A 12,241-nucleotide genomic window follows, 5' to 3' on the forward strand; every position below is an offset into this window, starting at 1 on the left:
TCAACCCTCATGACTGTTTGCAGGTCCCTGGGGCCACCAGGACCCCATAATATATCTCAGATGATATAACAAGAGTGGCTAGGGCTCATTTCCAGCCTCCAGGTACATGTCTGACTCCTATTTGTGACATTTCGAGGTGTTTGGGGTCAAACTCATTTTTTCCATTATAGGCCATATAGCTCAGAGTCACATCACATTGAGCTCAGAGTCACATCAAATTTCTAGTTCTGGACCTAAGGACCCCTTAGTATACCTCAGATGACATACCAGGAGTGTCTAAGACCCATTTCTGGCCTCCAGGGATGACTTTTTGAAGTTTTGGGGTTAAGGGGGCAAAGTCACTTCTTCCATCCAGCCTAAGGTGCTCAAAATCGGGTACAATGTCAGGTTTTTCCCATGGCTGGAAGCTGAAAAAAAAACTTCAGATAATAGCAAAGGTAGATAGATCAAATGAAAGCATCAGATCTGAGCTTTCTAACAAGTATATTTAGGTCCTGGGTACTCACAAAGTGACTGTGATATCCATTCTGAGATATTTGGAAAATTAGCAAATCTTGTCAAAAAAACTTTTTTTTGACGATTTTTGCTAATTTTCGGTATCAACCCTCATGACTGTTTGCAGGTCCCTGGGGCCACCAGGACCCCATAATATATCTCAGATGATATAACAAGAGTGGCTAGGGCTCATTTCCAGCCTCCAGGTACATGTCTGACTCCTATTTGTGACATTTCGAGGTGTTTGGGGTCAAACTCATTTTTTCCATTATAGGCCATATAGCTCAGAGTCACATCACATTGAGCTCAGAGTCACATCAAATTTCTAGTTCTGGACCTAAGGACCCCTTAGTATACCTCAGATGACATACCAGGAGTGTCTAAGACCCATTTCTGGCCTCCAGGGATGACTTTTTGAAGTTTTGGGGTTAAGGGGGCAAAGTCACTTCTTCCATCCAGCCTAAGGTGCTCAAAATCGGGTACAATGTCAGGTTTTTCCCATGGCTGGAAGCTGAAAAAAAAACTTCAGATAATAGCAAAGGTAGATAGATCAAATGAAAGCATCAGATCTGAGCTTTCTAACAAGTATATTTAGGTCCTGGGTACTCACAAAGCGACTGTGAGTACCCATTCTGAGCTATTTGGAAAATTAGCAAATCTTGTCAAAAAAACTTTTTTTGACGATTTTTGCTAATTTTCGGTATCAACCCTCATGACTGTTTTCAGGTCCCTGTAGCCACCAGGACCCCATAATATATCTCAGATGATATAACAAGAGTGGCTAGGGCTCATTTCCAGCCTCCAGGTACATGTCTGACTCCTATTTGTGACATTTCGAGGTGTTTGGGATCAAACTCATTTTTCCCATTATAGGCCATAGAGCTCAGAGTCACATCACATTGAGCTCAGAGTCACATCAAATTTGTAGTTCTGGACCTAAGGACCCCTTAGTATACCTCAGATGACATACCAGGAGTGTCTAAGACCCATTTCTGGCCTCCAGGGATGACTTTTTGAAGTTTTGGGGTTTAAGGGGGCAAAGTCACTTCTTCCATCCAGCCTAAGGTGCTCAAAATCGGGTACAATGTCCATGGTTGGGAGCTGAAAAAAAAACTTCAGATAATAGCAAAGGTAGATAGATCAAATGAAAGCATCAGATCTGAACTTTCTAACAAGTATATTTAGGTCCTGGGTACTCACAAAGTGACTGTGATATCCATTCTGAGCTATTTGGAAAATTAGCAAATCTTGTCAAAAAACCTTTTTTTGACGATTTTTGCTAATTTTCGGTATCAACCATCATGACTGTTTTCAGGTCCCTGTAGCCACCAGGACCCCATAATATATCTCAGATGATATAACAAGAGTGGCTAGGGCTCATTTCCAGCCTCCAGGTACATGTCTGACTCCTATTTGTGACATTTCGAGGTGTTTGGGATCAAACTCATTTTTCCCATTATAGGCCATAGAGCTCAGAGTCACATCACATTGAGCTCAGAGTCACATCAAATTTCTAGTTCTGGACCCAAGGACCCCTTAGTATACCTCAGATGACATACCAGGAGTGTCTAAGACCCATTTCTGGCCTCCAGGGATGACATTTTGAAGTTTTGGGGTTTAAGGGGGCAAAGTCACTTCTTCCATCCAGCCTACGTTGCTCAAAATCGGGTACGATGTCAGGTTTTTCCCTTGGCTGGAAGCTGAAAAAAAAACTTCCGATAATAGCAAAGGTAGATAGATCAAATGAAAGCATCAGATCTGAGCTTTCTAACAAGTATATTTAGGTCATGGGTACTCACAAAGTGACTGTGATATCCATTCTGAGCTATTTGGAAAATTAGCAAATCTTGTCAAAAAAACATTTTTTGACGATTTTTGCTAATTTTCGGTATCAACCCTCATGACTGTTTTCGGGTCCCTGTAGCCACCAGGACCCCATAATATATCTCAGATGATATAACAAGAGTGGCTAGGGCTCATTTCCAGCCTCCAGGTACATGTCTGACTCCTATTTGTGACATTTCGAGGTGTTTGGGGTCAAACTCATTTTTAGGGCTCGCCTGCTGATGCGCTTCAGCGCATAGCTGGCGAAGCTCTATAGGGGCTTATCCAGTGTTTATCCACTGGCGATTCCACTGGCGATTCCTTCAAGTGCATGTGCTTTTTAGGTCATTGCGCTTGCGCAAGCCCTAAAAAGCGCGTGCACAATGCCACCAGCCGCCTGCCTGCCTGCCTCGCATTACCACATCAAAGGCAGCCCTCCGAGCGCATTTCTCACCCCCTAATTATTCACGGCCGGCCGGCAGGCACATCAAAGGCTGCTGCTGCCGTGACTCGCATTTCTCCTCCCTCCTCCCCTATCACTGCCCAGGCCGGCCGTACTTTCTCTTTACAAGGGCGCCCATTCCTGAATCACTTGAAATCTCTCCACATTATTTGCATTTTGTTAATTAAAAAAATTAACTTCAACACAGCGTTGCACATTTTTCTCGACTTCGGAAGGATGAGTCCCAATCTCATTTGTACAAAGTGTTGTAATGGGATTATTGGAGAGTTAGAGAAACGTGCTCACAAGTTACATTTTTATGCAAATCATCTGAGTAAATAAACAATAGCATGGTGCCGTTTGCGTCCTTGACTTGATCTGGTTTTTATTTTTATTTTGCTATTATTCTCACAAAGGCTAAGAAGGTCTGCCTACTTTAGTATTAAGTGCTATACGTCGCATAAGCAACAGCTAACCATTCACTCACCCACGCAACGCCACTCACCCATGCAACGCCACTCACCCACGCAACGCCACTCACCCACGCAACGCCACTCACCCACGCAACGCCACTCACCCACGCAACACCACTCACACACGCAACGCCACTCACACACGCAACGCCACTCACACACGCAACGCCACTCACACACGCAACGCCACACACGCAACGCCACACACACACGCAACGCCACACACACATGCAACGCCACACACACATGCAACGCCACTCACACATGCAACGCCACTCACACATGCAACGCCACTCACACATGCAACGCCACTCACACATGCAACGCCACTCAACCACGCAACGCCACTCAACCACGCAACGCCACTCAACCACGCAACGCCACTCACCCACGCAACGCCACTCAGCCACGCAACGCCACTCAGCCACGCAACGCCACTCACACACGCAACGCCACTCACACATGCAACGCCACTCACACACGCAACGCCACTCACACACGCAACGCCACACACACACGCAACGCCACACACACACGCAACGCCACACACACACGCAACGCCACACACACATGCAACGCCACTCACACATGCAACGCCACTCACACATGCAACGCCACTCACACATGCAACGCCACTCACACATGCAACGCCACTCAACCACGCAACGCCACTCAACCACGCAACGCCACTCACCCACGCAACGCCACTCACCCACGCAACGCCACTCACCCACGCAACGCCACTCACCCACGCAACGCCACTCACCCACGCAACGCCACTCACCCACGCAACGCCACTCACCCACGCAACGCCACTCACCCACGCAACGCCACTCACCCACGCAACGCCACACACACACGCAACGCCACACACACACGCAACGCCACACACACACGCAACGCCACTCACACATGCAACGCCACTCACACACGCAACGCCACTCACACACGCAACGCCACTCACACACGCAACGCCACTCACACACGCAACGCCACTCACCCATGCAACGCCACTCACCCACGCAACGCCACTCACCCACGCAACGCCACTCACCCACGCAACGCCACTCACCCACGCAACGCCACTCACCCACGCAACGCCACTCACCCACGCAACGCCACTCACCCACGCAACGCCACACACACACGCAACGCCACACACACACGCAACGCCACACACACACGCAACGCCACACACACACGCAACGCCACACACACACGCAACGCCACACACACGCAACGCCACACACACACGCAATGCCACTCACCCACGCAACGCCACTCACCCACGCAACGCCACTCACCCACGCAACGCCACTCACCCACGCAACGCCACTCACCCACGCAACGCCACTCAGCCACGCAACGCCGCTCAGCCACGCAACGCCGCTCAGCCACGCAATGCCGCTCAGCCACGCAACGCCGCTCAGCCACGCAACGCCGCTCAGCCACGCAACGCCGCTCAGCCACGCAACGCCGCTCACCCACGCAACGCCGCTCACCCACGCAACGCCACTCACCCACGCAACGCCACTCACCCACGCAACGCCACTCACCCACGCAACGCCACTCATCCACGCAACGCCACTCATCAACGCAACGCCACTCATCTATATGCAAAACGAAAAATGTCAAACTCTTCTATTGCGAGACCTATTGCATTTTCAATGCTTGTTTCCATTATAGGCCATATAGCTCAGAGTCACATCATATTGAGCTCAGAGTCACATCAAATTTCTAGTTCTGGACCTAAGGACCCATTAGTATACCTCAGATGACATACCAGGACTGTCTAAGACCCATTTCAGGCCTCCAGGGATGACTTTTTGAAGTTTTGGGGTTTAAGGGGGCAAAGTCACTTCTTCCATCCAGCCTAAGGTGCTCAAAATCGGGTACAATGTCCATGGTTGGAAGCTGAAAAAAAAACTTCAGATAATAGCAAAGGTAGATAGATCAAATGAAAGCATCAGATCTGAGCTTTCTAACAAGTATATTTATGTCCTGGATACTCACAAAGTGACTGTGATATCCATTCTGAGCTATTTGGAAAATTAGCAAATCTTGTCAAAAAACCTTTTTTTGACGATTTTTGCTAATTTTCGGTATCAACCCTCATGACTGTTTTCAGGTCCCTGTAGCCACCAGGACCCCATAATATATCTCAGATGATATAACAAGAGTGGCTAGGGCTCATTTCCAGCCTCCAGGTACATGTCTGACTCCTATTTGTGACATTTCGAGGTGTTTGGGGTCAAACTCATTTTTTCCATTATAGGCCATATAGCTCAGAGTCACATCACATTGAGCTCAGAGTCACATCACATTTCTAGTTCTGGACCCAAGGACCCCTTAGTATACCTCAGATGACATACCAGGAGTGTCTAAGACCCATTTCTGGCCTCCAGGGATGACATTTTGAAGTTTTGGGGTTTAAGGGGGCAAAGTCACTTCTTCCATCCAGCCTACGTTGCTCAAAATCGGGTACGATGTCAGGTTTTTCCCTTGGCTGGAAGCTGAAAAAAAACCTTCAGATTATAGCAAAGGTAGATAGATCAAATGAAAGCATCAGATCTGAGCTTTCTAACAAGTATATTTAGGTCCTGGGTACTCACAAAGTGACTGTGATATCCATTCTGAGATATTTGGAAAATTAGCAAATCTTGTCAAAAAAACTTTTTTTTGACGATTTTTGCTAATTTTCGGTATCAACCCTCATGACTGTTTGCAGGTCCCTGGGGCCACCAGGACCCCATAATATATCTCAGATGATATAACAAGAGTGGCTAGGGCTCATTTCCAGCCTCCAGGTACATGTCTGACTCCTATTTGTGACATTTCGAGGTGTTTGGGGTCAAACTCATTTTTTCCATTATAGGCCATATAGCTCAGAGTCACATCACATTGAGCTCAGAGTCACATCAAATTTCTAGTTCTGGACCTAAGGACCCCTTAGTATACCTCAGATGACATACCAGGAGTGTCTAAGACCCATTTCTGGCCTCCAGGGATGACTTTTTGAAGTTTTGGGGTTAAGGGGGCAAAGTCACTTCTTCCATCCAGCCTAAGGTGCTCAAAATCGGGTACAATGTCAGGTTTTTCCCATGGCTGGAAGCTGAAAAAAAAACTTCAGATAATAGCAAAGGTAGATAGATCAAATGAAAGCATCAGATCTGAGCTTTCTAACAAGTATATTTAGGTCCTGGGTACTCACAAAGTGACTGTGAGTACCCATTCTGAGCTATTTGGAAAATTAGCAAATCTTGTCAAAAAAACTTTTTTTGACGATTTTTGCTAATTTTCGGTATCAACCCTCATGACTGTTTTCAGGTCCCTGTAGCCACCAGGACCCCATAATATATCTCAGATGATATAACAAGAGTGGCTAGGGCTCATTTCCAGCCTCCAGGTACATGTCTGACTCCTATTTGTGACATTTCGAGGTGTTTGGGACCAAACTCATTTTTCCCATTATAGGCCATAGAGCTCAGAGTCACATCACATTGAGCTCAGAGTCACATCAAATTTCTAGTTCTGGACCTAAGGACCCCTTAGTATACCTCAGATGACATACCAGGAGTGTCTAAGACCCATTTCTGGCCTCCAGGGATGACTTTTTGAAGTTTTGGGGTTTAAGGGGGCAAAGTCACATCTTCCATCCAGCCTAAGGTGCTCAAAATCGGGTACAATGTCCATGGTTGGAAGCTGAAAAAAAACTTCAGATAATAGCAAAGGTAGATAGATCAAATGAAAGCATCAGATCTGAGCTTTCTAACAAGTATATTTAGGTCCTGGGTACTCACAAAGTGACTGTGATATCCATTCTGAGCTATTTGGAAAATTAGCAAATCTTGTCAAAAAACCTTTTTTTGACGATTTTTGCTAATTTTCGGTATCAACCATCATGACTGTTTTCAGGTCCCTGTAGCCACCAGGACCCCATAATATATCTCAGATGATATAACAAGAGTGGCTAGGGCTCATTTCCAGCCTCCAGGTACATGTCTGACTCCTATTTGTGACATTTCGAGGTGTTTGGGATCAAACTCATTTTTCCCATTATAGGCCATAGAGCTCAGAGTCACATCACATTGAGCTCAGAGTCACATCAAATTTCTAGTTCTGGACCCAAGGACCCCTTAGTATACCTCAGATGACATACCAGGAGTGTCTAAGACCCATTTCTGGCCTCCAGGGATGACATTTTGAAGTTTTGGGGTTTAAGGGGGCAAAGTCACTTCTTCCATCCAGCCTACGTTGCTCAAAATCGGGTACGATGTCAGGTTTTTCCCTTGGCTGGAAGCTGAAAAAAAAACTTCCGATAATAGCAAAGGTAGATAGATCAAATGAAAGCATCAGATCTGAGCTTTCTAACAAGTATATTTAGGTCATGGGTACTCACAAAGTGACTGTGATATCCATTCTGAGCTATTTGGAAAATTAGCAAATCTTGTCAAAAAAACATTTTTTGACGATTTTTGCTAATTTTCGGTATCAACCCTCATGACTGTTTTCGGGTCCCTGTAGCCACCAGGACCCCATAATATATCTCAGATGATATAACAAGAGTGGCTAGGGCTCATTTCCAGCCTCCAGGTACATGTCTGACTCCTATTTGTGACATTTCGAGGTGTTTGGGGTCAAACTCATTTTTTCCATTATAGGCCATATAGCTCAGAGTCACATCATATTGAGCTCAGAGTCACATCAAATTTCTAGTTCTGGACCTAAGGACCCATTAGTATACCTCAGATGACATACCAGGACTGTCTAAGACCCATTTCAGGCCTCCAGGGATGACTTTTTGAAGTTTTGGGGTTTAAGGGGGCAAAGTCACTTCTTCCATCCAGCCTAAGGTGCTCAAAATCGGGTACAATGTCCATGGTTGGAAGCTGAAAAAAAAACTTCAGATAATAGCAAAGGTAGATAGATCAAATGAAAGCATCAGATCTGAGCTTTCTAACAAGTATATTTATGTCCTGGATACTCACAAAGTGACTGTGATATCCATTCTGAGCTATTTGGAAAATTAGCAAATCTTGTCAAAAAACCTTTTTTTGACGATTTTTGCTAATTTTCGGTATCAACCCTCATGACTGTTTTCAGGTCCCTGTAGCCACCAGGACCCCATAATATATCTCAGATGATATAACAAGAGTGGCTAGGGCTCATTTCCAGCCTCCAGGTACATGTCTGACTCCTATTTGTGACATTTCGAGGTGTTTGGGGTCAAACTCATTTTTTCCATTATAGGCCATATAGCTCAGAGTCACATCACATTGAGCTCAGAGTCACATCACATTTCTAGTTCTGGACCCAAGGACCCCTTAGTATACCTCAGATGACATACCAGGAGTGTCTAAGACCCATTTCTGGCCTCCAGGGATGACATTTTGAAGTTTTGGGGTTTAAGGGGGCAAAGTCACTTCTTCCATCCAGCCTACGTTGCTCAAAATCGGGTACGATGTCAGGTTTTTCCCTTGGCTGGAAGCTGAAAAAAAAACTTCGGATTATAGCAAAGGTAGATAGATCAAATGAAAGCATCAGATCTGAGCTTTCTAACAAGTATATTTAGGTCCTGGGTACTCACAAAGTGACTGTGATATCCATTCTGAGATATTTGGAAAATTAGCAAATCTTGTCAAAAAAACTTTTTTTTGACGATTTTTGCTAATTTTCGGTATCAACCCTCATGACTGTTTGCAGGTCCCTGGGGCCACCAGGACCCCATAATATATCTCAGATGATATAACAAGAGTGGCTAGGGCTCATTTCCAGCCTCCAGGTACATGTCTGACTCCTATTTGTGACATTTCGAGGTGTTTGGGGTCAAACTCATTTTTTCCATTATAGGCCATATAGCTCAGAGTCACATCACATTGAGCTCAGAGTCACATCAAATTTCTAGTTCTGGACCTAAGGACCCCTTAGTATACCTCAGATGACATACCAGGAGTGTCTAAGACCCATTTCTGGCCTCCAGGGATGACTTTTTGAAGTTTTGGGGTTAAGGGGGCAAAGTCACTTCTTCCATCCAGCCTAAGGTGCTCAAAATCGGGTACAATGTCAGGTTTTTCCCATGGCTGGAAGCTGAAAAAAAAACTTCAGATAATAGCAAAGGTAGATAGATCAAATGAAAGCATCAGATCTGAGCTTTCTAACAAGTATATTTAGGTCCTGGGTACTCACAAAGTGACTGTGAGTACCCATTCTGAGCTATTTGGAAAATTAGCAAATCTTGTCAAAAAAACTTTTTTTGACGATTTTTGCTAATTTTCGGTATCAACCCTCATGACTGTTTTCAGGTCCCTGTAGCCACCAGGACCCCATAATATATCTCAGATGATATAACAAGAGTGGCTAGGGCTCATTTCCAGCCTCCAGGTACATGTCTGACTCCTATTTGTGACATTTCGAGGTGTTTGGGATCAAACTCATTTTTCCCATTATAGGCCATAGAGCTCAGAGTCACATCACATTGAGCTCAGAGTCACATCAAATTTCTAGTTCTGGACCTAAGGACCCCTTAGTATACCTCAGATGACATACCAGGAGTGTCTAAGACCCATTTCTGGCCTCCAGGGATGACTTTTTGAAGTTTTGGGGTTTAAGGGGGCAAAGTCACATCTTCCATCCAGCCTAAGGTGCTCAAAATCGGGTACAATGTCCATGGTTGGAAGCTGAAAAAAAACTTCAGATAATAGCAAAGGTAGATAGATCAAATGAAAGCATCAGATCTGAGCTTTCTAACAAGTATATTTAGGTCCTGGGTACTCACAAAGTGACTGTGATATCCATTCTGAGCTATTTGGAAAATTAGCAAATCTTGTCAAAAAACCTTTTTTTGACGATTTTTGCTAATTTTCGGTATCAACCCTCATGACTGTTTTCAGGTCCCTGTAGCCACCAGGACCCCATAATATATCTCAGATGATATAACAAGAGTGGCTAGGGCTCATTTCCAGCCTCCAGGTATATGTCTGACTCCTATTTGTGACATTTCGAGGTGTTTGGGATCAAACTCATTTTTCCCATTATAGGCCATAGAGCTCAGAGTCACATCACATTGAGCTCAGAGTCACATCAAATTTCTAGTTCTGGACCCAAGGACCCCTTAGTATACCTCAGATGACATACCAGGAGTGTCTAAGACCCATTTCTGGCCTCCAGGGATGACATTTTGAAGTGTTGGGGTTTAAGGGGGCAAAGTCACTTCTTCCATCCAGCCTACGTTGCTCAAAATCGGGTACGATGTCAGGTTTTTCCCTTGGCTGGAAGCTGAAAAAAAAACTTCCGATAATAGCAAAGGTAGATAGATCAAATGAAAGCATCAGATCTGAGCTTTCTAACAAGTATATTTAGGTCATGGGTACTCACAAAGTGACTGTGATATCCATTCTGAGATATTTGGAAAATTAGCAAATCTTGTCAAAAAAACTTTTTTTGACGATTTTTGCTAATTTTTGGTATCAACCCTCATGACTGTTTTCAGGTCCCTGTAGCCACCAAGACCCCATAATATATCTCAGATGATATAACAAGAGTGGCTAGGGCTCATTTCCAGCCTCCAGGTACATGTCTGACTCCTATTTGTGACATTTCGAGGTGTTTGGGATCAAACTCATTTTTCCCATTATAGGCCATAGAGCTCAGAGTCACCTCACATTGAGCTCAGAGTCACATCAAATTTCTAGTTCTGGACCTAAGGACCCCTTAGTATACCTCAGATGACATACCAGGAGTGTCTAAGACCCATTTCTGGCCTCCAGGGATGACTTTTTGAAGTTTTGGGGTTTAAGGGGGCAAAGTCACATCTTCCATCCAGCCTAAGGTGCTCAAAATCGGGTACAATGTCCATGGTTGGAAGCTGAAAAAAAACCTTCAGATAATAGCAAAGGTAGATAGATCAAATGAAAGCATCAGATCTGAGCTTTCTAACAAGTATATTTAGGTCCTGAGTACTCACAAAGTGACTGTGATATCCATTCTGAGCTATTTCGAAAATTAGCAAATCTTGTCAAAAAACCTTTTTTTGACGATTTTTGCTAATTTTCGGTATCAACCCTCATGACTGTTTTCAGGTCCCTGTAGCCACCAGGACCCCATAATATATCTCAGATTATATAACAAGAGTGGCTAGGGCTCATTTACAGCCTCCAGGTACATGTCTGACTCCTATTTGTGACATTTCGAGGTGTTTGGGATCAAACTCATTTTTCTCATTATAGGCCATAGAGCTCAGAGTCACATCACATTGAGCTCAGAGTCACATCAAATTTCTAGTTCTGGACCCAAGGACCCCTTAGTATACCTCAGATGACATACCAGGAGTGTCTAAGACCCATTTCTGGCCTCCAGGGATGACATTTTGAAGTTTTGGGGTTTAAGGGGGCAAAGTCACTTCTTCCATCCAGCCTACGTTGCTCAAAATCGGGTACGATGTCAGGTTTTTCCCTTGGCTGGAAGCTGAAAAAAAAACTTCAGATAATAGCAAAGGTAGATAGATCAAATGAAAGCATCAGATCTGAGCTTTCTAACAAGTATATTTAGGTCATGGGTACTCACAAAGTGACTGTGATATCCATTCTGAGATATTTGGAAAATTAGCAAATCTTGTCAAAAAAACTTTTTTTGACGATTTTTGCTAATTTTTGGTATCAACCCTCATGACTGTTTTCAGGTCCCTGTAGCCACCAGGACCCCATAATATATCTCAGATGATATAACAAGAGTGGCTAGGGCTCATTTCCAGCCTCCAGGTTCATGTCTGACTCCTATTTGTGACATTTCGAGGTGTTTGGGATCAAACTCATTTTTCCCATTATAGGCCATAGAGCTCAGAGTCACCTCACATTGAGCTCAGAGTCACATCAAATTTCTAGTTCTGGACCTAAGGACCCCTTAGTATACCTCAGATGACATACCAGGAGTGTCTAAGACCCATTTCTGGCCTCCAGGGATGACTTTTTGAAGTTTTGGGGTTTAAGGGGGCAAAGTCACATCTTCCATC

This window comes from Lissotriton helveticus, chromosome 4_1 (assembly GCF_964261635.1).
Source record: "Lissotriton helveticus chromosome 4_1, aLisHel1.1, whole genome shotgun sequence".
NCBI lineage: Eukaryota > Metazoa > Chordata > Amphibia > Caudata > Salamandridae > Lissotriton > Lissotriton helveticus.